Raw genomic sequence first — 22,670 nt, 5'->3', positions numbered from 1 at the left:
TTCAAGGAGGCTTTTTCAAGCCCCACGATGGATGCCAAAAATGTACACTAAGAAAAGTGCACTTCTCTAAACCCTCCTATCCAAGGTTTTCCATATATTTGAAAGCTTGAGATGTTGGATTAGAGCTCCCTAGTCATGGAGTACAAAAGGCATACAAAAACCTAGTCGAGGTATACATGGACTTCCAATCTAGAGGATGCACTTATAAATGGATGCCAAACAAATATGAAAACACCTTTTGTGAGCTTTTTGTGGAGAACTTCTATTTGCACCAAAAATGTACACTAAGAAAAGTGGATCATATTCTATTGGAAGAGACAATTCATAGTGGGGGAATAAAGAAATGAGGAGAGTGGAAGACAATTCATAGTGGATGAATTTAAAATTGAAGGTAATGGGGGACATGTCATAGTGGAGGAATAAAGAAAATAAATTTGAATATTCAAAGAGGCTTTTTCAAGCCCCATGGTGGGTGCAAAAAATGTACACTAAGAAAAGTGTACTTCTCTAAACCCTTCCATCCAAGGTTTTCCATAAAATAAAATAAAATAAAATAAATTTGAATAAAATAAAATAAATTCAAATAATATAGTGTAGAATAAAATAAAATAAATTTGAATATTCAAGGAGGCTTTTTCAAGCCCCACAGTGGGTGCCAAAAATGTACACTAAGAAAAGTGCACTTCTCTAAACCCTTCTATCCAAGGTTTTCCATAGATTGGAAAGCTTGAGATGCCAGCTTAGAGCTCCCTAGTCATGGAGTGCAAGAGGTATACAAATGAGTACAAAAGAAGCTCTCAGTTGAGCCTTAAAAACACAACCCTTGCTAGTAAACCATGAGATGGGAGATTCTTTGAGCAAGAGCAAGAATGCTAGTGTCAAAGAACTCTTGTGTATGCAATGCAAGAATGAGAACCTCTTTGATTTTGCAGGGCCAATTTTGGGTGATTACAATGATCACCAAACTTTAAAATACAAGATTTAATCTTAGAAATAATTTGTGTCATATGACAATTGAACCTTGAAAAATGCATGCATGCATGTATTTTTATGGCCATATAAATTTGATAAAAGGTTCAAATAATAGTCTACTAATATTAGATGTTACAGTGTGTAGGAAACTATATTACTCTCTCAATGATGTTGCAATTCAAATAAATGAATTTTACAGTATAATAGATACGTCAAATGCTCTACGATTAGTGTTGAATCTTTTGCCATTACTATAGTAGTTTATGGGATAAGAAAACATGATCTCCACTGTTAGCATGATATCTACATAGAGCATCATATGTATGATTATTTGCACATTTAAGCTACATCATAAGGTGTAGATAGTTGTGCTTTGTAAAGAACCTGAGTTATTTAAAATTTAGGCTTTTTATAACACTAGGAGACTAGTGGATTTCATAATTTATTTATTTTAAAGCTACAATTTACCTTAAAATGAGGTTCATGCTTGAGATTACTACACACAAGTTTTTGGATTGCCATCTGGGTGCTACTAAGGGGGGGAAGGGTGAGTTTTCTATCCAACTATTAAATTGTTTACTAACCTCATTAATCATTAACTATGTGAACAATATAATCAACAACCATAAGAAGATACACGTACACAATAACACCAAATATGCTAACTAGGGAAACCCTTGATTAGAGGGAAAACCCTAGTGGGGATGGTACTCACAAAATGATGTACTAGTATAGAAGTTCCTTGTAAGAGGATGAACTCTATTAGGAGTCAGTGAAATACATTCATTACATATTAGTCCTTGTTAGGAGAATTTGAATCCCTGTTAGGTGATTCCAACCCTATTAAGAGTTGTAGAAGGCAGAAGGACCCACTTTCCAAACAACTTTAGGGGCAAGACCACCAAACTCATATCCAACTAGTCTTTGCATTGTTCCTTGTAGAACAATAGAATGAAATGACTTGAACTCCTACTTTGTCCTCTTGACTAAACCAAGCTTCTTCTGATCTCAATACCAAGTCATCAACTTCATGTCCAATAATCCCTTGGATCACTTACACATATTTACCAACTTCCCTTATCACTTGCTCAATACTCAAAAATAGAATACACAAACACACTTTATCACAAGGAAAATAACCTTCCTTTATACCATATCCTCAAAATAATTCCTTGAGTTGGGCTTGAGGCTTTCCCAATTAGTTATAATAGGACCTCATTAAAATAATAAAAAATAATACATCTTTTCACAATTACAAACCACTCTTGGCTCATAGTAGATAGAAATTTCACATGTGTGACCTCTAACCTTGCACACTCACTAACTTCATCATCAGGCTATCTACTATTAGTATCTAATTTCCCTTATCATGGTTCTATCCCTATTAAGAGATATAATCCAAACATCAGAAACCACTTATCAGGTACTCTGTTTGGACATTATCCTCTGTAATTCTTGAATAACTCTTGCATGTCTTTAGCTTTCTACACACACTCTTGTCCACTTCATCAAGACACAATATAGAACATATTCACGACTGTTCTTGGCTTGATAATCAATAAATAGTCTGTATGACCTCATTCTCTATTTTCTACTCTTCTAGTCTTCATAGAAATAATACAATGTTGACATTAATGATAAACACAATAATGAATGTAACATGTCAATCATGCTAACAATCTCTCCAATGCTTAGGATACTCCCCAAAGGAATACCAACAACATTCATACTAACAATTTCCCCCCTTAGCATTGATGAAAACATAGATGAAAAACATATAAGCTCCAAGAATACCAAATCCAATGTTGTTACTACTACTATTCTCTTCTTTTCAAATCCTCTTCATCAATTAAATCTAAACTCATAGTAACATTTCTCCTTTTGTGCTTCCACATTCTTAAGATTGGCATTAGTTGTTCACACTCTAACTCACATCAACAATTCTTCATTCTCATTTATTTTTACATGGATGGAGATCAATTGTTCATACTTCTCCCTCATACATACATCTCCCACATACTACATGTACACTTTTCTCCCATGTGATCATCTCCCTCATTATGCTAGAGGATGTTTCTTTCATGCACATTAATCTCCCCCATTATAATAGAGGATGTTTTTCATTTAAACATCTCCCCCATTGACATCAATAACAAAGGCTTCATTATGTCAATCATCTTCTCAAAGTCTTCAAGCATCTCAAGTGTCCAAAGATATTGTTCTATTCCAACAAATAAGAGTCCTTGACAACTTTGCTCATCATTAATACTCCCTTATATAGGAAGCATCAACACTCAGTCCAGATAAATAATAATACTATATACCACTAGACTAATGACATTTCAACATCATTTACATAGAAGTAGGTAGGCGCATAATCCCAAGCATACCTCACAAGTACTCAAATGCATCCTTAGGCAAAGGCTTCATAAAAATATCTGCAATATTCTCTTTTATACTAACATATTCTAATCTGATTCCTTTCTCCACAACTTTCTCTCTCAAAACATGATACTTAATGGATATATGCTTAGTCTTAGAATGCAATAGAAATTTTTTAGATGTACTTACTATACTTGTGTTGTCACAATGTATAATAATATGTTGTAAAAAATATATCCCTGTGTCCTTCAACATCTACTTTATCCACATGATCTGATTATAATTGTTTATGGTGGCTACATACTCTACTTTTGTTGTACTCTATGAGATACAGTTTTGTTTCTTTCTTAGCCTAGAAACCAATCTTCCTCCAAGGAAAAATGATCCAGTACTAGTGCCCTTTCTGTCATCCATATTGTAATGCCCCGCCAGGGAACCCAAAAGAAGTTAACCTAAAGTTTTACTAAGTTTGTCAAACATTTTTTTTTTAAATATAGCATACACAAAAGTAATAGAATAGTAGAAGCAATAACATACACTCAAATAACAACAACACATAATCAGGTTGCAACTCTTAAGGGTCCCATGATGATGAATCACATTTAATTTTAATTAACACTAAATCCAATATATAATAAATCTACATCAAAGCATAATGTGCAAGTATGATTCCATTAAAATAATATATAGTTATCTCGAATGCCACTTGACAATAATCATAATGCACCTTCATCCACTATATAGGTCACAAGGTATGAAGGGCTAAAATAATATACATCATAAAAATAGATTACAACAACGTCACATAAGATTCATAAAAACAAATATAATACAACAAGTATAACCATCCATCATAGTACACAAGAATAGAATGAAAGAGATGCAAAACAAGGTAGTCTGGCCACTACAATCAAATTGTCAGATCTTAATGGTAAAAGTAAATAGCATTACCACCCAACCTCATGGTAACCCAAAAAGGTCCACTCCCACTGCACTGAGGAGATAGCCTCAATTCCCAAATAGGATAACAAACTCAAAAGTAAAATCCAACATCTAAGTCAAGAAAAACCTAAAAGCAATCTAACTCAAAGGTATCAAGATACAAATGACATCTAAACCTAGAGGCAACAATGGCACATAGGAAATCTATTATGTGAGTCAAAAAGTGTCATCGCACAAGCCAACTCTAAGGTTACCCATCTAGTCTTTTAATCTGTCAACTCCCCTAATGACTCTATGCAACATTAGTATCATTTCGTATTGATAAGGCATACTAACAATGAAAGATCACAACCAAGCATCCTCTCTACTCCCATCCTAGCTTATACTAGCACTCGAGGCATGGGCAAGGAAAATAATGACTCTTGTTAATTCATTTTACTCTCATTTAATGTAGTGTTTTTACTTATTAAACAACTTACAATGGGTTACCTACACAACCACTTAGAGCTCTGGGCTCCATTACAACCCACTTCCTAACATCACATTTAGATTACATACCCTAGGCTCATAAAAGTACAACTCAAAGAATCACAGTTTTTACCAATACAATCATTCTAACATGATCGATCAAAAATCAAGTACACATAAACCAATCCATGTCATAACATGACATCACCAAGAACAAATCATACAAACACGTCAGTCCTATATAAGTGACTAGAAAGAAATCCAAAAACAACTGATTGAAAACTCAAAGGCTAAATTAGATAGATCACACCATTCACCTCAATTTCACACAAGAACATTAGAAAGCAATAACAATCAATAGATCAAAACTCATTGATCATACAAGACACATTACCATGGTTGAGTATAAAAGATCGAGATTAAAACATCATCATGACATGACAAAATAGAACTCCCAAGCCTCTAGTAAACATCCTAATTTGGTTAAAGCTAATTCAACACCAAAACCCAACAGTAAAATCACACGTCATAAAAAGAGTACATACAAAAGTCACTTTCTGAATTCATCACATTTTGAAAACATGACAGTTCAATTCTTAGTAAAGGTTTTCATGTTTTCATTTTCTTTTTTTTTTAGGTATTGTAGATTCCCTAACGTTATCTAGTTCACTAGAATCCAAGATGATTCAACAATTCATATAAAGTTGGTTTAAACATTGTTTCATAGTTCAATTCATTTCCAGAATAAAAGATTCAATAAACATACACATACAAATTTTATCTTTACAAACATGACAGATTGATAAAGTTTTCGTTTACAACCAAGGTTCTAGTTTTCATTTCATTGTCTGATTTTTTTTGATAAAGTTTACAAGTTTCAAAAATAAAAGAACACACACTTTTAAATTTCAAATCAATGTATTATCACTAAATCACTAAATCATGTCTCCACTAGGATTATAGAACGAATTAAATAATTATCGATAATTATGCCTTCTTTTTTCAAAAATGTTGGTATATACTAGGGGAAGATTTATGGAGAGCAATTGAAGTGTCAAGGAATGGTGGATCCTTACTGGCTGAAATCAACTATTCCTTCTTCACACTCATCCCTAAGAAGGATTGCCCAAAACATCCTGGAGACTGCCCTATGCAATTCTATATATAAAATATTTTCAAAAGTTATAGCTAATAGACTCAAGGGGTAAAAGCACAAACCTGTGTCACCTTTTATAAAGAAAAGTGATATCAGAATGTGACAGTTCAACATTAATGACAAAAAAAATGGTATTTGCATTTAAAATATGAAGATGATGTAAACTGATGAAATGTGTAGAATTGTATGAATTTTATGCCTATATTTTTTATTATTTTTTTGACTAAGAATTTATTCATTTTATTTTATTTTGAAGTCCCTTTTTTAACTGTAAAAAATATAGGATGTAGTTCCCGTCAAACAAGTATGTGCAAATCATTTTTTTTGTTATGATTTGAAAATATTTTATAGATGACATGTATAGCTAGTGCACAAAAAAAGAAATAATTATTTTTTATGTATATTTTCTTTGTTATAAGTACTCAAGTTCGACCTTGTCAGAATCCAACAGTTTTTTCCTCCCGTCAAAACTTCCTTATCAAATCTATACCTTCTTGAAAAAAAATTACATATTCATGAAGAGGATTCTCTCCTCTAGTGATAAATTTATTTTTTTATTTTTTTGATATGATTTAGTATTTTTTTTCATTTTTTGAGAGAGCATCTTCTGAAATGTTGAAATATCGACTTATAATATTTTTAGATTATAACATATTATAACTAATCAAAACACTCAAAAATTTATATAATGATGATATTGAATCTGAAATCTATAAAAGGGTATTTTTAGTTTTTTTTAAAAATTGAGTTTTGATAGAGAAATGAGATTTGACCAAAACAGGTTTTCGTATCACAAATGGTGACACAGATCTATGCTTTTACCCCAAGGTCATCATGCCAAAATTGATTTCTGAAGAACAAACAAGCTTTGTTCCAGGAAGATCTATTTTGGATGGTATAATCATAATTCAGGAAGTCATTCACTCGATTGTCATAGATAAAGAAGCATGTATGTTAATGAAGTTAGACATACAAAAGGCTTACGATATGGTCGATTAGCATTTTCTCTGTAAAGTCTTAGAAGCATTTGGTTTTTCTCAACAATGGGTGAACCTAATATTTAAATTTATTTCTACTCCGAAGATTTCGGTTCTCATAAATGGGACACCTGAAGGTTTTTTTGATATTTCCAAGGGTATTAGACAAGGAGGCCCACTATCTCCCTCTCTCTTCATTCTAATGGATGAAGCTTTCAGGAGAGCAGTCTCCTTCGCTTATCAGGAAAGAAGGATCTCCAGTATTTCAGTTACCAGGAATCTTCCTAATATTACACACCAACAGTATGCAGATGACACCATTTTACTTGGCAAGAGCTCTGTCCAAGAGGCCATGGGTTTTAAAAGCATAATTCAGAAATACATGAATGCTTCAGGTCAGAAGGTTAATAAAGAAAAATCTAAAATTTTCTTCTTAAACATCGCTCTTGAAATGGAAAATAGGATATGTGGAATTTTGGGTTACAAAAAGGGAATGTTCCCATGCAAATATTTGGGTATCTCCCTGGAAAAGAACTCGAGGTACACCAAAGTTTGGATGGACACGATTGATAAGGTGGATAAGCTGATTGGTAGCTGGAAGAATAAGTGGCTCTCTAAGGCTAGGAAGATTACCAAGATCTGAGCAGTCCTTTCAACCACACCAATTTTTCCCATGGCATGCCTTCCTCTCAATAATTGGATGTCCAAGAATTTTGAATCAAAACTTAGAAATTTCCTATGGAAGGATAAGGAAAATGACAAGAAACTTGCTCTTATTAAGTGGGACAATCTATGCAAACCCAAGGAAAATGGGGGGATTAGGAATTAAGAAATCGCAATGGCAAAACGAGGCTTTAGGAGCTAAACTTGTATGGAGGTTATACCAAGAAAATGAACACAAATGGGCCAAAATTTTATATTATAAATATCTAGATCCAACGGAACCGGAATCAGTGTTCAAGATGGAAAAATTACCTAAAGGGTCGGAGTGTTGGAATTTCATGTCAAAATGTCGGGGAATCATTAGCAAATATCTAACTTGGGATGGCGGTAGGGAATAAAGCCTTGTTCTGGGAAGATTCTTGGGATGGGAAACCTCCTATTCATTCATCCCCCAACTTAGAGAACCTTATTACTAAGTTGAAATCATTGTGGGGTAATAAGGTAAAAGACTATCAAGTTAAAGAGATGTCGGATGGAGAATTGTGATGGAGATGGTGCTCTATCGATGATTTAGAACTTGAACCGGATTCAGTTGCAGCCTTTGAAAATGTCATCTCGAATAGGAAAATTAAACAATCTGAAAGGTTGGATAACCTCATCTGGGCTGGATCAAAGGATGGAATTTATAGTGTGACGCTTGGGTATCAATCTATTATTCATTTGCAGCAGTGGAACTATGTGGAGATCCCTTTAAAATTGTGTTGGGATCTAGCTTGCCTTTCCAAGGTGGGTTTCTTTTTATGGATGGCCCTTCAGAATAGAGTTCTAACCGTAAACATATTAGCTAGATTTGGTATAATGGGTCCCAATTGGTGTGTCATGTGTAAATAAAGCAATGAAGATGTAGACCATCTCTTCCTAAATTGCCCTTTTGCTCAAAATTGCTAGGAATGGATTAAATCCCAACTTAAGTGGTCAACCCCTTTTCAGAATTCCCTTAAGGGGCTCCTTATCTCCTGGCCCACACATTTGATTCATGGGGTATACAGAAAACTTTGGAATATTTTCCCATCCCTAGTGGCATGGGAACTATGGAAAGAAATAAATCATTGTATTTTCCAAAATAAAGAGTAGAATTTAGACAGTTTTCTGCTAAAACTCAAAGAATCTATAATAGAAGTTATGAATGCTAATCTAAAGAAATCATCTCATGAAGAAGGTTCTTTCTCATTTTGGGATGGTATAATGAAGAAACAATGGTCCAATCTGATCAACCCTCCACTGGTATATGCAGCCAGCAATAAGGAGGCAAGGGCCAACTGTAAATGGGCTCCTCCTCCCCTAGGATGGCATAAACTGAATTTTGATGGTGCTGCGAGAGGGAATCCTAGTATAGCTATTGAAAATAGAGATGGAGTAACTGATAGGGGAGGGGTGAATCAGTTACCATAAAAATAAATCCACAGATCCTTGTATGTCTTAAAATAAAGTTGTTGCTGACACTCGGTAACCACACAAATAAATGTTGAAACTAGATAGATGTTCTGTTAACTTGTTAAGAATTTAAAATGATTAATATGCATGCTTAAAGAAATAATCATGAACACAAGAGACACCAGATTTAACGTGGAAACCTAATTTTGGGAAAAACCACCAAGTAACTAGTTACCAATTTTCACTCTTCTGAAGTGAGCCCTGTTAGGAGCCAACCCTGTTAAAGGTTACAAAACATACTGTTAGGTGTGACCTTGTTAGAGGATTTAATCACTCTGTTAGAAGTGGCCTTGTCAAAGGTCTTTAAAAACAATTCAACTCAATTGTCACCTTGTTAGAGGATTTACAAAATGGTTTTCAAACCAACTCTGTTAAGAGGTTTTGAATCACTGTTACAATGATTAGAAAGCAACAATGAAATGATCTTAAATATATGCAACTTATGTTTGCTGAATACAGATCTCTGTTCTGCTTCACTAGATCCTTACTGATTGAACACAACTTTGCAGCTTCATAAGGATATCTAATCCTTCCTCAACATTCACTCATATATCCTCTTATTCATACATTCACACTCTTATGCATCCACACACACACCTTATGAATTCACAACTTGACCTTTCATATATACTATTTAGATTGTCAAGTCAGCTCAATTTACAAGTTACAACAACTTTAAAAAAATATTAAATCAGTCGGCTTCACAAGACAATTTAAACTTTATTCTTTAGAACAATAAAATTCTTTGCTGCTCGACCCAGCTCGGTGACCATTGCTCCAGAATGGTATTCTCAGTGTTAACCAAGTGAAGCTCGGTAAATATTGAAAACCTTGCAACTTTCTTTGGAGACTGAGTTAACTCGATAAATACTGACCTTCCTTCATTTACTGAGTGAGCTCGGTAAAAGCTAACTTTCCTTTGCTTACCGAGTGAGCTCGGTAAAAGCTAACTTTCTCTTTGATGACCGAGTGAACTCAGTAGACATTGAACTTTCCCTTTGTTAACCTTGGAAGCTTGGTTAACATTAACTTTCTGCTACAAGATTCTTTGATGCCCGAGTGAGCTCGGTAAGAGCTAACTTTACTGTGTAATGTACAAGAACGTTCAACAAACACTGTAAATTACTTTGCCAACCGTCTGAGCTCGGGAGACTCTGTCTGATGGCTGATATGACATTTTTGTAACATCAAAGACAATACACAACTAACAATTGTATCCAACAATCTCCCTCTTTGGCATTGATGGCAACACAACATGTCATAGCAGAAATGAAATTTGAAGACAAGTCTTTATCTTATATGGAAACACAACATGTCAACATAAAAATTCTCCCTCTAAGATAAAAAACTCTCCTTCTTACAGTAATCTCCCTCTGTGAAGGAATTACATAACAAATTCTTTATATTTTGAACAAATTTCAGAGAGATATGACAATAAAACTCTCCCTCTTTGACAACACATGCCAAAGATAACTCAACTCAAATGAATTTCAGTGTACCTTTAGTACTGATTCATATGCAGTATTTTCTGGTTACACTACATCAACTGATAGATCTTCAATCTGGTATGAGTTGATGCATCACTAAAAATTTATTTTAGTGAACTTCAGATAGGGGAGTGACCCCTAACTTACCTCTTAGATACAGGAATGCATCCTTAGGTAATGGTTTAGTGAATATGTCAGCAATTTGTTCCTTTGTATGAATATATTCCAATCTGATCTCCTTATCTTGTACCGATTCTCTGACAAAATGATATTTTATTGCAATGTGCTTGGTTTTGGAATGCATCACTAGATTCTTAGATATGTTGATTACACTTGTATTATCACAAAACATAACAACTGGTTCTTTGATTTCTATCTTCATGCCTTCCAACAATTGTTTAAACCAAACTATATTAGAACAGTTTATTGCTGTAGCAACATACTCTGCCTCTGCTATAGATTGAGATGTACAATTCTGCTTTTTGCTTGTCCAAGAAACCAACCTCTTTCCAAGAAAGAATGCACTCCACTTGTACTTTTTTTGTCATCAAGGTTTCTTGCCCAATCAGCATCAGTAAATACTTTCAAATCCAAATTTCCTCCAAACTTATACCATAAACCATACTCTTCGGTTCCTTTCAAATATCTCATTATTCTTTTGATTGCCATCATGTGATTTTCTCTTGGTTTTGCTGAAAATCTTGCTACAATACCAACTTCAAGGGCAATATTTGGCCTAGTATGAACTACATACTGCAACTTTCCAATAATAGATCTATACACTATTTGATCTACTTCTTTTGATTCATCTTCCTTGGTAAGTTTTAATCCAGTACACATAGAAGTCCCGACTGGTTTACAATCTTCCATTCTAAACTTTTTCAATGTCTCTTTGATGTATTTTGATTGAGTAATGTAGATACCATTTATATTTTTTTGAATTTGAAGACCAACAAAAAATTTGATCTCACCAAACATAGACATTTCAAATTCCTTTTTCATTTGTTCTGAAAATTCTTTGCATAGATCATCATTCCCTATGAAAACAGTATCATCTACAAATATTTCTGACAAGACAATCTTATTATCTGGTCCTTCCTTAATATACAGGCTTCTATTATCATTAGTTCTTTGAAAACCAATCTGAATAAGATAGTTATGCAATCTTTCATACCATGCTCTAGGGGCTTGTTTCAGACCGTACAATGCCTTGTGTAATTTGCAGACCATGTTCTTCTTATCTAGATCAACAAAACCTTTAGGTTGTTCAATGTAAACCTCTTCATCCAGTATACCATTGAGGAATGCTGACTTGACATCCATCTAATAAACTTTGAATCCTTTGTGAGCAGCATATGCTAGTAAGGTTCTGACTCCTTCCAGTCTTGCAACAGGAGCAATAGTTTCTCCATAGTCTATTCCTTCTTCTTGAGCATATCCTTTGCATACTAGTCTAGCTTTGTTTCTTGATACCTTACCATCTTCATCCAACTTGTTTCTGAATAACCACTTAGTTCCAATCACATTTTTGTCTTTAGGTCTGGGTACAAGAGTCCATGTCTTGTTTTTCTCTATCTGCACTATCTCTTCATTCATAGTCTCAATCCAACTATCATTTTCCAATGCATCTTTGACATTTCTAGGTTCAAAGTCAGCAAGTAAACAAGCACCTTTCAACTTATTTCTTGTCATGGTTCCTTCAGATTTATCTCCAATGATCTGATCTGCTGAATGATGTCTCCTGACATACTTAGCTAATACAGGTTCCTTGCCTTTTGAATGGATTTCATCATTATCTTCTTGCATTTCAACTTTAGGTTCTATCTGTTCTGGCTCAGTAGATATTTGCTCGAGTTTTCAAACTCGGTAGACACTTGCTCGGTTTGAACTTCCTGTAACTTGGTTACGGATGACTCGGGAGTAGAAGATTCTTGATTCTCTGATGTAACTGGTACTGTATCAAGTTCACTGAAGACAAACCTTTTATAATCTTCTAGTTTCCTTTTGCTTTCTTCTTCAATCCTTTCTGCAAACTCATCAACTTTCACATGTGCACTTTCTATGACTTTGTGAGTAGATAAGTTCAAACACCTATATGCCTTACTTTTGCATGAGTATCCAAAGAATATACCTTCATCACCTTTCACATCAAATTTACCTTTTCTAGATTCTTTCAAAATGTAACATTTACTTCCAAATACTTTAAGGTAACTTACATTAGGTTTATAGCCATACCATAACTCATAGGGGGTTTTGAATGAGTCTTTCTTCAGTTGTACTCGGCTCAAGGTATAAACTGCAGTGTTGATAGCTTCCTTCCAGTATTTGATAGCAATATTTTTTTCAATCATTAAAGTTCTTGCACAATCCATGATGGATCTATTTCTTCTTTCAGCTATTCCATTTTGCTGGGGTGTTCCAAGGGCTGATACCTATTTTTTGATTCCTCTTTCAATGCAAAAGTTATTAAACTCATGTGAAATGAATTTTCCACCTCTATCTGACCTCAAGCATTTTAATCTTTTCCCTGTTTCCTTTTCTACTATGGCCAAATACCATTTGAACTTTTCAAATTCTTCTGATTTGTTTCTTAGATACATGACTGTCATCATTCTTGAGCAATCATCAACAAAAAGAATGAACTTTTCTCCAGTATAGCATTCAATTCCAATGGGGCCACATAAACCAGTATGCACAATTTCTAATATATCTTCAGACTGATAGGTTTTACTTTTAAAACTAGTCTTTCCCATCTTTCCAATCTAACAGTTTTTGCATAGACCGACCTCAGGTTTCTTTATGTTAGAAATGCCTCTAACTTTCTTGAATTTGCTTATCTTTACCAGATTATCAAAGTTTACATGACACAACCTTTTATGCCATAACCAACTTTCTTCAACTTGAGCAATAAAACATGAACATTCACCTAGTTCAAGATAGAACAAGTTACCTTTAGTTTGAGTACCTGATCCAATCGGCTTTCCTTTGTCATCCAGCAATCTTGCTTTACCATGCATGAATTCTACTTTAAATCCATTATTGAGTAGTTGTGCCACACTTAACAAATTATGCTTTAGTCCTTTTACCCAATAGGCATTATCACATATAAGTTCCTTGGTTAGAGAGATTCTTCCTCTCCCTTTTATACAACAAGGTTCATTGTTACCAAATCTTACACTGCCACCATCGTAGTCTTCAAAGTATTCAAACTTAGTTTTGTCACCAGTCATGTGATGAGAACAACCACTATCTATGATCCATGTATCATTTTTGCTCATATGAGAAATGAGTGCCATTTCCTCATCATTATCAGATTCATCTTTTACAGCAATGTAGACAATTTCATCTTCTTCTTCATCATTAGAATCATTAGAATCTTTAGCCATAAAACATGTTTTCTTACCTTTATCCTTGAATGATTTGAAATCTTTCTTGCCATTCCATTTGTGATCTTTTTCTTCATCTATATTCTGCTTGTTTGGACACCTAGCAGTAATATGACCAACTTCTTCACATGAGAAACAGATTAGGGGTACTTTACCCTTGTATTTTCCTCTGCCTCTAGAATATTTCCTTGCTAGAAGGGCTTCAATTACTTCAAGATCACTGTCTGAACTTTGGTTTGATTCATCTTCACTTTTTGACTAAGATTTCTTTTTGCCTTTCTCCTTGAGTGAAATTTTGGCTTCAAATGTTGATTCAATGTTCTTGGAAGCTAGAACATAGTTATCGAAGTTGTCCAGTTCAAATGTAGTCAATCTTCCAACTATAGCCTCTAGATTTATCTTGTGATTTGCTTCACATCTTCTTTCTTGAATTGCAGAAACTCTGATTGCATAAATGGGAAGTAGAGTTCTGAGAACTTTACTTATAACTGTCTCTTCACTGATATCTCCTCCAGAAGCTTTGATTGCACTGACACATGCTTTAACTCTTTCAACATATTTTTTAATGTTTTCATCCTCTCTCATCCTCATTTGATCAAATTGTCCTCTCAGACTTTCTGCTTTGGCTCTTCTAACATTTTCATCTCCTTCATAGATCTCTTTTAGTTTTTCCCACATTTCAAAGGCAGATTTGTAGTCCTTGATATCATCAAATTCTGCATAACTTAGAGAAGATGCTATATCTATCATCATAATGTTGTGAGTCTTCTTTTCAACAATATCATTGACAGATAGTGTACCAGCTGGTTTTGCATATTTTTCATCAAGGTATTTTAGTCTTGTATATCCAATAGAAGCTAGATGAAGTCTCATTAACCCTTGCCATGCTGAGAAATTATTCCTGTTAAGCCTTGGAATTTCCCTCTTGTAAGACATCTTGATCTTTGGCTTAGATCCTTGAAATCTTTCCAGCAAGCACCAAAAGCTCTTATACCAATTGTTGAAAATAGAGATGGAGTAACTAAGAGGGGAGGGGTGAATCAGTTACCACAAAAATAAATCCACAGATCCTTGTATGTCTTAAAATAAAGTTGCTGCTGACACTCGGTAACCACACAAATAAATGTTGAAACTAGATAGATGTTCTGTTAGCTTGTTAAGCATTTAAAATGATTAATATGCATGCTTAAAGAAATAATCATGAACACAAGAGACACCGATTTAACGTGGAAACCCAATTTTGAGAAAAACCACCAAGTAACTAGTTACCAATTTTCACTCTTCTGAAGTGAGCCCTGTTAGGAGCCAACCCTGTTAAAGATTACAAAACACACTGTTAGGTGTGACCTTGTTAGAGGATTTAATCACCCTGTTACAAGTGCCCTTGTCAAAGGTCTTTAAAAACAATTCAACTCAATTGTCACCTTGTTAGAGGATTTACAAAATGGCTATCAAACCAACTCTATTAAGAGGTTTTGAATCACTGTTACAATGATTAGAAAGCAACAATGAAATGATCTAAAATATATGTAACTTATCTTTGCTAAATATAGATCTCTATTCTACTTCACTAGATCCTTACTTATCGAACACAACTTTGCAGCTTCATAAGGATATCTAATCCTTCCTCAACATTCACTCATATATCCTCTTATTCATAAATTCGCACTCTTGTGCATCCACACACACACCTTATGAATTCACAACTTGACCTTTCATATATACCATTTAGATTGTCAAGTCGGCTCAATTTACAAGTTACAACAACTAAAAAAAAAAATTAAATCAGTCAGCTTCACAAAACAATTTAAACTTAATTCTTTAGAACAATAAAATTCTTTGCTACCCAAACCAGCTCGGTGACCATTGCTCCAGAATGGTAATCTCAGTGTTAACCAAGTGAAGCTCGGTAAACATTGCAAACCTTGCAACTTTCTTCGGAGATCGAGTTAACTCGGTAAATACTGACCTTCCTTCATTTATCGAGTGAGCTCGGTAAAAGCTAACTTTCCTTTGCTTACCGAGTGAGCTCGGTAAAAGCTAACTTTCTCTTTGATGACCGAGTGAACTCGGTAGACATTGAACTTTCCCTTTGTTAACTTTGGAAGCTCAGTTAACATTAACTTTCTGCTACAAGATCCTTTGATGCCCGAGTGAGCTCAGTAAGAGCTAACTTTACTGTGTAATGTACAAGAACGTTCGACAGACACCGTAAATTACTTTGCCAACCGTCTGAGCTCGGTAGACTCTGTCTAATGGCTAATATGACATTTGTGTAACATCAAAGACAATACACAATTAACAATTGTATCCAACAATAGCTGGTGTAGGTTGTATCATCAATGATGAGGATAGTCAGTGGATAGCAAAGTTAGCCTCTCCTCTTCCTCCAGTTTCAAATAACGTGGCAGAATTTGAAGCGTTGGAGAAAGGTTTGCAACTCTGTCATAATTTAGGTCTTTCTAAAGTCGCCATCGAAGGCGATTCTCAAGTAGTCCTGAATGCCATTAGAAAAAAAAAAGACTCCTAATTGGGCCTTGAATTCAAAACTCCAAGAAATATTGCTATTATTGGAAAATTTTGAGGATGTCCTGATCATCCACATTTACTGAGAAGGCAATACGATAGCTGACGGACTTGCAAACAGGGGTGTTGATGGAGAATCGCTCTTGATATACAACTTAGAGTCTCCTCCTCCTTTGTAGTTCCTAGAGAGTTTTTCATATATATTCACTCATATTTTCTATTAAAAATATATATATACAGATATAAATGCATATTTATATAAGTATGCATACACATAAATATATATATATATATATATATATAGATATAGATATTCTTAGATATTACCAAAATTTATCTTTATAAATATTCGAAATTATATATATTTAAATATAATATATAATAATAAAGTAAGAAAGAAAAAGATAGAAAAGAGAATAATTTAAGATACATTTGAATATTTCATTCTTTAATCCTTATTATTAGTATTCAATAAAACTTATAATTATTAAAATTACTAATAGTATGTAGCTGTATTGCTATTCCTAATATACCTGAGATATATTTCCCATTTAAAGTCTCCTAGATTAGAGTTCTTATTGTAGCTTAGTATAAAGACTATACCCAGTAAGTATCACATTAGGCATATCTAATTTGGTAAGATATAGAGATTATCTACCAAATTGATCCTTATCCTAACCCACCATTTATTTGGTTTTGTTGTTTCGTGCTTTCCAACTGTCATCCAGATTAAGATCTTGTTAATTGCTATCATTACGAATTTAGATTCTAGGAAGATATCATAATTAGCTATGATTATGAGATTAGGCTGGAGGGAGTTCAGAATTTGCCACTTGGCTCATGAAGTAAAGATTCTGCAATGTGTGATCAGATACTCAATGTTAAATGTGAGCAGTTGAGGTAATTGCCAAATTGAAGCTTTTATTCTCGATTAAGGGTCACATAGGATAGGCCGAATAATGATGGGTTTCCTTTGTTAAATGGAAATGAAGTTTTGAGCGGGATCACTGATTGAGAGTGATAGATTTTTACTGCCTTTGTGTGATTGTTGGTTGTTACGATGAAAACTAATGTGAATGTCTATCATGTGACAAAGAACAGGATTATGGCCTTTCTCAGAAGGTAAAACTGGAAAGATGGAGTCATCTCCTGAGAAATGCAGATGATATGATGCATTTTGCTGTGAGTAGGGTGATAGGGGAAGATGCTTTTGACTATAGGGTGACCTGGAGAACCAATAGTTCTATAATTGGATCATTCAATGGGGTGATGGTAAGGGCGAAGATTGATAGAGAAGAGATTGTTAAGCTTTGTGTAGACATTTTCAATCCTGTCTGGAGGTGAGGGTTAGAGAAGGTTGTTCTCAGTATTGATGACAAGGGCGTAATCCCTTACCCTGAGAAATAGATGGGCCTTCCCCTAGGTGCGAAGGAGTTAAGGACTGGCCCTCGATGGCAGTGTCTAATGGTTAGGGATAATCTGGCCTTTTTAGGGCATGACCATGAATGGAAGCTAGTGTGAATTTCCTTTTAGGCTAGCGTGGGATTAGGGCAGAAGAGAATTTGGAGTGGGTGGTCAAGTATATCAATATGTTTAAATCATATGTGAGCCTGGGAGTAGTTTTCAACGACCTCAATGCCTTGGAATTCTGCATCATCAATGCGAAAAAAATCAAGCAGACTCAGGGTCGATTATGTACTCCCTCCCAACATGGTCATGGATGACCCAGACTCTATTCCAGAGGTGATTATAGTCTCATGGAAATAGTATAATATGTTTACAAGTTTTGGTTTCCAGTATTAGACTATTGTTTTGCTCCTAGATAATCAGGGCTTATATAGTAGGCCTACAAGTTTGCTTAGGGTTCTTATATCTGTATAATATAGGGTGATATGTTTATCTCTGTTATAGCAACATATAGTATTGTATTGTAAATCTTTGACAATATAGTATTTTACTATAAATATTTGATAATAGAAATATATTTCTAAATGGTTTGGTGTTATGAAGGACCAAAAGTTTAGCCCTGAATAATTAGATAATTTAAGGAAGAGATTTAAGAAATATAGTGGCTGGTTACAACAATATCTATTTAAGGAATGCTCTGCCAGTGTTAGTTACATAACAGAGATGAAATGGTATTTTCTCTTTTAAGTAAACAAAGGAATTTGATCTTTATTTGTATAGCCGGGAACCTTGATGGTGTGTCCCAGAATCTCTTCAAAGTGTCATTGTATGCTATCTCTGTTTGCTCCAAGGAGTCAAGACTCTGGTTTTCTTTCCTTATTTGATTCAAGGATGTCGGGTCGATATATAATGTTGTAGACTTCCAGTTACTTGCTTTGACTAGATTGCATTAGATGGGAAGTTTTGTTAATTCCTAATAAGGTTTGAAGATTTTTCAGGAAGATTATGAAATCTAAGTGTATGGTTAATTTTAATGTACATTGTCATTTGGTGTTTTTATATTTAGACTTAAACATTGTGAATACCCGGGCTTCCTTCTTAGTCTGTTAAACTATCTCGGATCTAAATTAATCATCCTAATTTTATAAAATAGGGGATTCATAGTAAGATCTCCCTTAGCGACATAATATTGATTTCAAGATATCAGTGAATAATCCTGTGACCAAAAATTATATTCGTTCCATTGTATGTAGACCTAATCATGACTATTTTGATAGATCTGAGGGGCTAGCGTTTTTAGGAATAGCTCACATTCAGGATGTATATAAGGTAGAAGTTGGTTAATGTGTAGACTGAAAAGACAAAAATTAAAGATCGAACCTTGACTTATAAGGGATTTAAGAGTACTGGTCTTTGTCTAAATTCATTGTTCATAGAACACTCATGTTAGATAAATATCTCCAATTTAGTTTAAAAAAAGGATCAATTAATTAATCAGTTTGATTAATGGACTATAATAAGATCTGATAAATAGATTGCTTAATAATAATTCTAAGTTTTATAAGAATAAAAATATGTATGTTTCTATTGAAAGTATTTTCATTTGCATACTAACCATCCTTGTGTCTTGAAGAAAGATTTTCTAGACATGTATCTGACATTGGATCTTTCCACTTTTAGACAGAAGGAAATTACTCTGAGACAAATTTCCATGGGAATGCCCATATGTATTTTTATGTAAGTTTTTGTAAATTCATGTAATTTATGAGATCTGGGGTATGCCCCTATGTAAATGTAATAATATAGGACATTAGTCCCTGGCAAGACTGGAGGTTTTCTTCTTCATTCTTTCCTACCAGTGGCTGTTTGAACGGAGTAACACATTGTATCTTTTATTTTACCTTTATTTTAATATAAGATCCAAGGCCTTGGCCGTTTATCGATCAAAAAAAAAGAAAAAGAAAATTATCGATAATTATTAATAAAATAATAATTTACTAAAAATCATGTTCATTTTAATAATAATAAAATAAATTTATTCAAAATTCCCAATTACATCCATTTGCCAATTAATTAAGTAATTAATAATGATATTAATTAAATTAATTTTAAACTTTAAAAATAACTTTGATTAAAATATTTAATAAATTATAAAACATTTAATAATTTATAAATAATTATTAATAAAATATTAAAATTAATAAAAAAAAAATTTAATTAAAAAACAAACAAATTTAAAAAATAATTATGGCGTGTTTAAAGGCCTGTCAACCTACCTAAAAAGGGTTGTCGTTACAGGCCCTGCTATGGCCACAACAAGTCCTGCTTAAGCAGTACCCACTGTTGTTGTAGCAAGACTACTACGAGAGTCCCTAGCATCGATTAAGAAGAGAAGGGTGGGGGGTGTTTGGTGGCCTTGCCCACCAACAATTATATTATATTTTAAGTTTTTTTTTTGGGTTTTAAAATAAAGAAACAAAACAAAACATTCCCCCCCCCCCCCATAAATTGTTTTTTTATAAAAATTGCGAACAATCCTCTAATAGCGAAACCCAAAAAAAGAATTTGAATTTACATTCTAGAATTCAATTTCTAATCCAAAACCCATCTAATTTAAATTTAAAAGAATGAGGGTTTTAAAAAGACTTCATTCCTCAAACACAGATAACCTCGAAACAAAAGTAAACTAAGATTCACAATAGGATTTTATCAACGATATCAAATAATCCACAAATTTTTGAGAGCAGATTTATCTAGACACGAAGTAGACAGAAGATTGGAAAATGGAAATCTTTTGCATAAATTAATCGCAGGATTCTACCTGAATTTGATGTTAATACGTAACCACACAAACACACAAACGCATGAAGCACGAGAGAAAACCCCTTTTGAAAAGCTTCTTCTCTGAAAAAAATCCCTTCTCCAAAACCTTGTTCTTGCAAAATGAGCTCCCGATCTCTGATAAAGAGTTCTCTTAAATTTGGGGCTTTGATTATGCAATCAAGAGAGGGGACTTGCTGATCAATTTCTTTTAATATTTTATTATCTTTTACATTTTCATGCACAACTCTTTTAGATATTTAATTACAAAATATCTTTATTAAATAATTCCTTTCTCTTTAATTAATTTTCAAAGCATTTTTAATAATATATTTATTAATTTAATTAATAACATTATTTATAGTTTATTATTAAAATAAAACTCCTAGATAATTATCATTAAATTAAATAAATATAACTACGCCACAATTAGAACCATAACTTTATCTTTGAATTTCATTATTTTATTTAAATAAATTCATGAGATATTTTTAAATAATATAGCTATTAACTTAATTAATAACATTTTAGAGTTTATTATTAAAATATAACTCCTAAATAATTATCATTAAAAATAAATATAAACACATCAAAAATAGAACTTTAATATAATCTTTCAAATTTAATTCTTTTATTTAATTAATTTCTCAATTAATTATATATAATTAAATACATAATTTTATTTATTAAATTTCCATTAAATGAAATCATTAAATTATCTTTTAATTTGATTTAATTAAAATAGAAAATCATCACAGACCCACAAAACCAAATTCGATAACTCAATTGAAGACAAAGAACATAATCAAACTCTAGGGTCAAAGTCACGAATTCATGTCACTTGACGAATTCAGACTAGTGAAACTAACTTAGATACTTGTCCTATTTTCTATGTCAATTGTCTTAGGTTAGGATTCAGACTCAAAAGTTATCTCCCCTCTCTTACCATTGAGATATTATGATAGGGTACGCTCATCTTAGCAATTCAGGGAAGTCGATACTCGGTACCTGCAATCTGCATAACAAACATGGATGTACAAACACATATATTTCAAACTAAATAGGCAATGGTAGGAAGTGGTACATCATATAGATCCTGACTAGCAGGTGACTACAACTCCCTTCCTCAACCACATCAAAAACATCAAACATAAAGAAAACATACGCGCGCACCATACACATGCAAGTATGGGATAAGTATCCATAGAAACTGCATAAAAATCATTCATCTAACTAGCATCATTAAATAACTGGAAGTCACTACATGAACATATATATCATCATCGAACAATCGTGAGATAACTAAAATAACTAACTCAATATATATATATATATATATATATATATATATATATATATATATATATATATATATATATATATATATATATATATATGAAGTAATATCCAACAATCTGGAAAACAAATGTCATTGATCATCAAGCATAAACATAAAGCTCGCCTAAAAGAGTTTGACAATAAAATCAGAAAAGTTATCTAGGGGTCGGCATTACACATATTGCCTGCCTAATCCACATCAATATATGTACATAAAGCAAAGTCACTTGATTTGTGATACGACAGTCCAAAATTAGATGTAACCTTTAAATATCTAAATATTCTCTTTACTTTTACATAGTGTGCTCTAGGGTCTTCTTGAAATCTTGCTACTATACCAATTTTATTTGTTATATCTAGGCCGATGTGAGTCATATATTGCAAACCTCCAATCATGGATCTATACTTCCTCTATTTAATTGTGGGTGTCTCATCTTTTCTAGATAATTTTGTCCAGTTATCATAGGAGTTACAATAGGCTTACAACTTTCCAAACTAAGTATTTTCAACAAGTCTTTCAAATACTTAATTTGTAATAGGAAAATACTATCACTGTTCTCCACAATCTATAGATCTAAGAAATATTTCATCTCACTAATCATAGTCATCTCAAATTCATTCTTCATTCCATCATCAAATTAATCACTTACTT

This window comes from Cupressus sempervirens, chromosome 6 (assembly GCF_028749045.1).
Source record: "Cupressus sempervirens isolate cs-2001-9-10 chromosome 6, ASM2874904v1, whole genome shotgun sequence".
NCBI classification, from domain to species: domain Eukaryota; kingdom Viridiplantae; phylum Streptophyta; class Pinopsida; order Cupressales; family Cupressaceae; genus Cupressus; species Cupressus sempervirens.
This window is presented reverse-complemented; position numbering follows the sequence as displayed.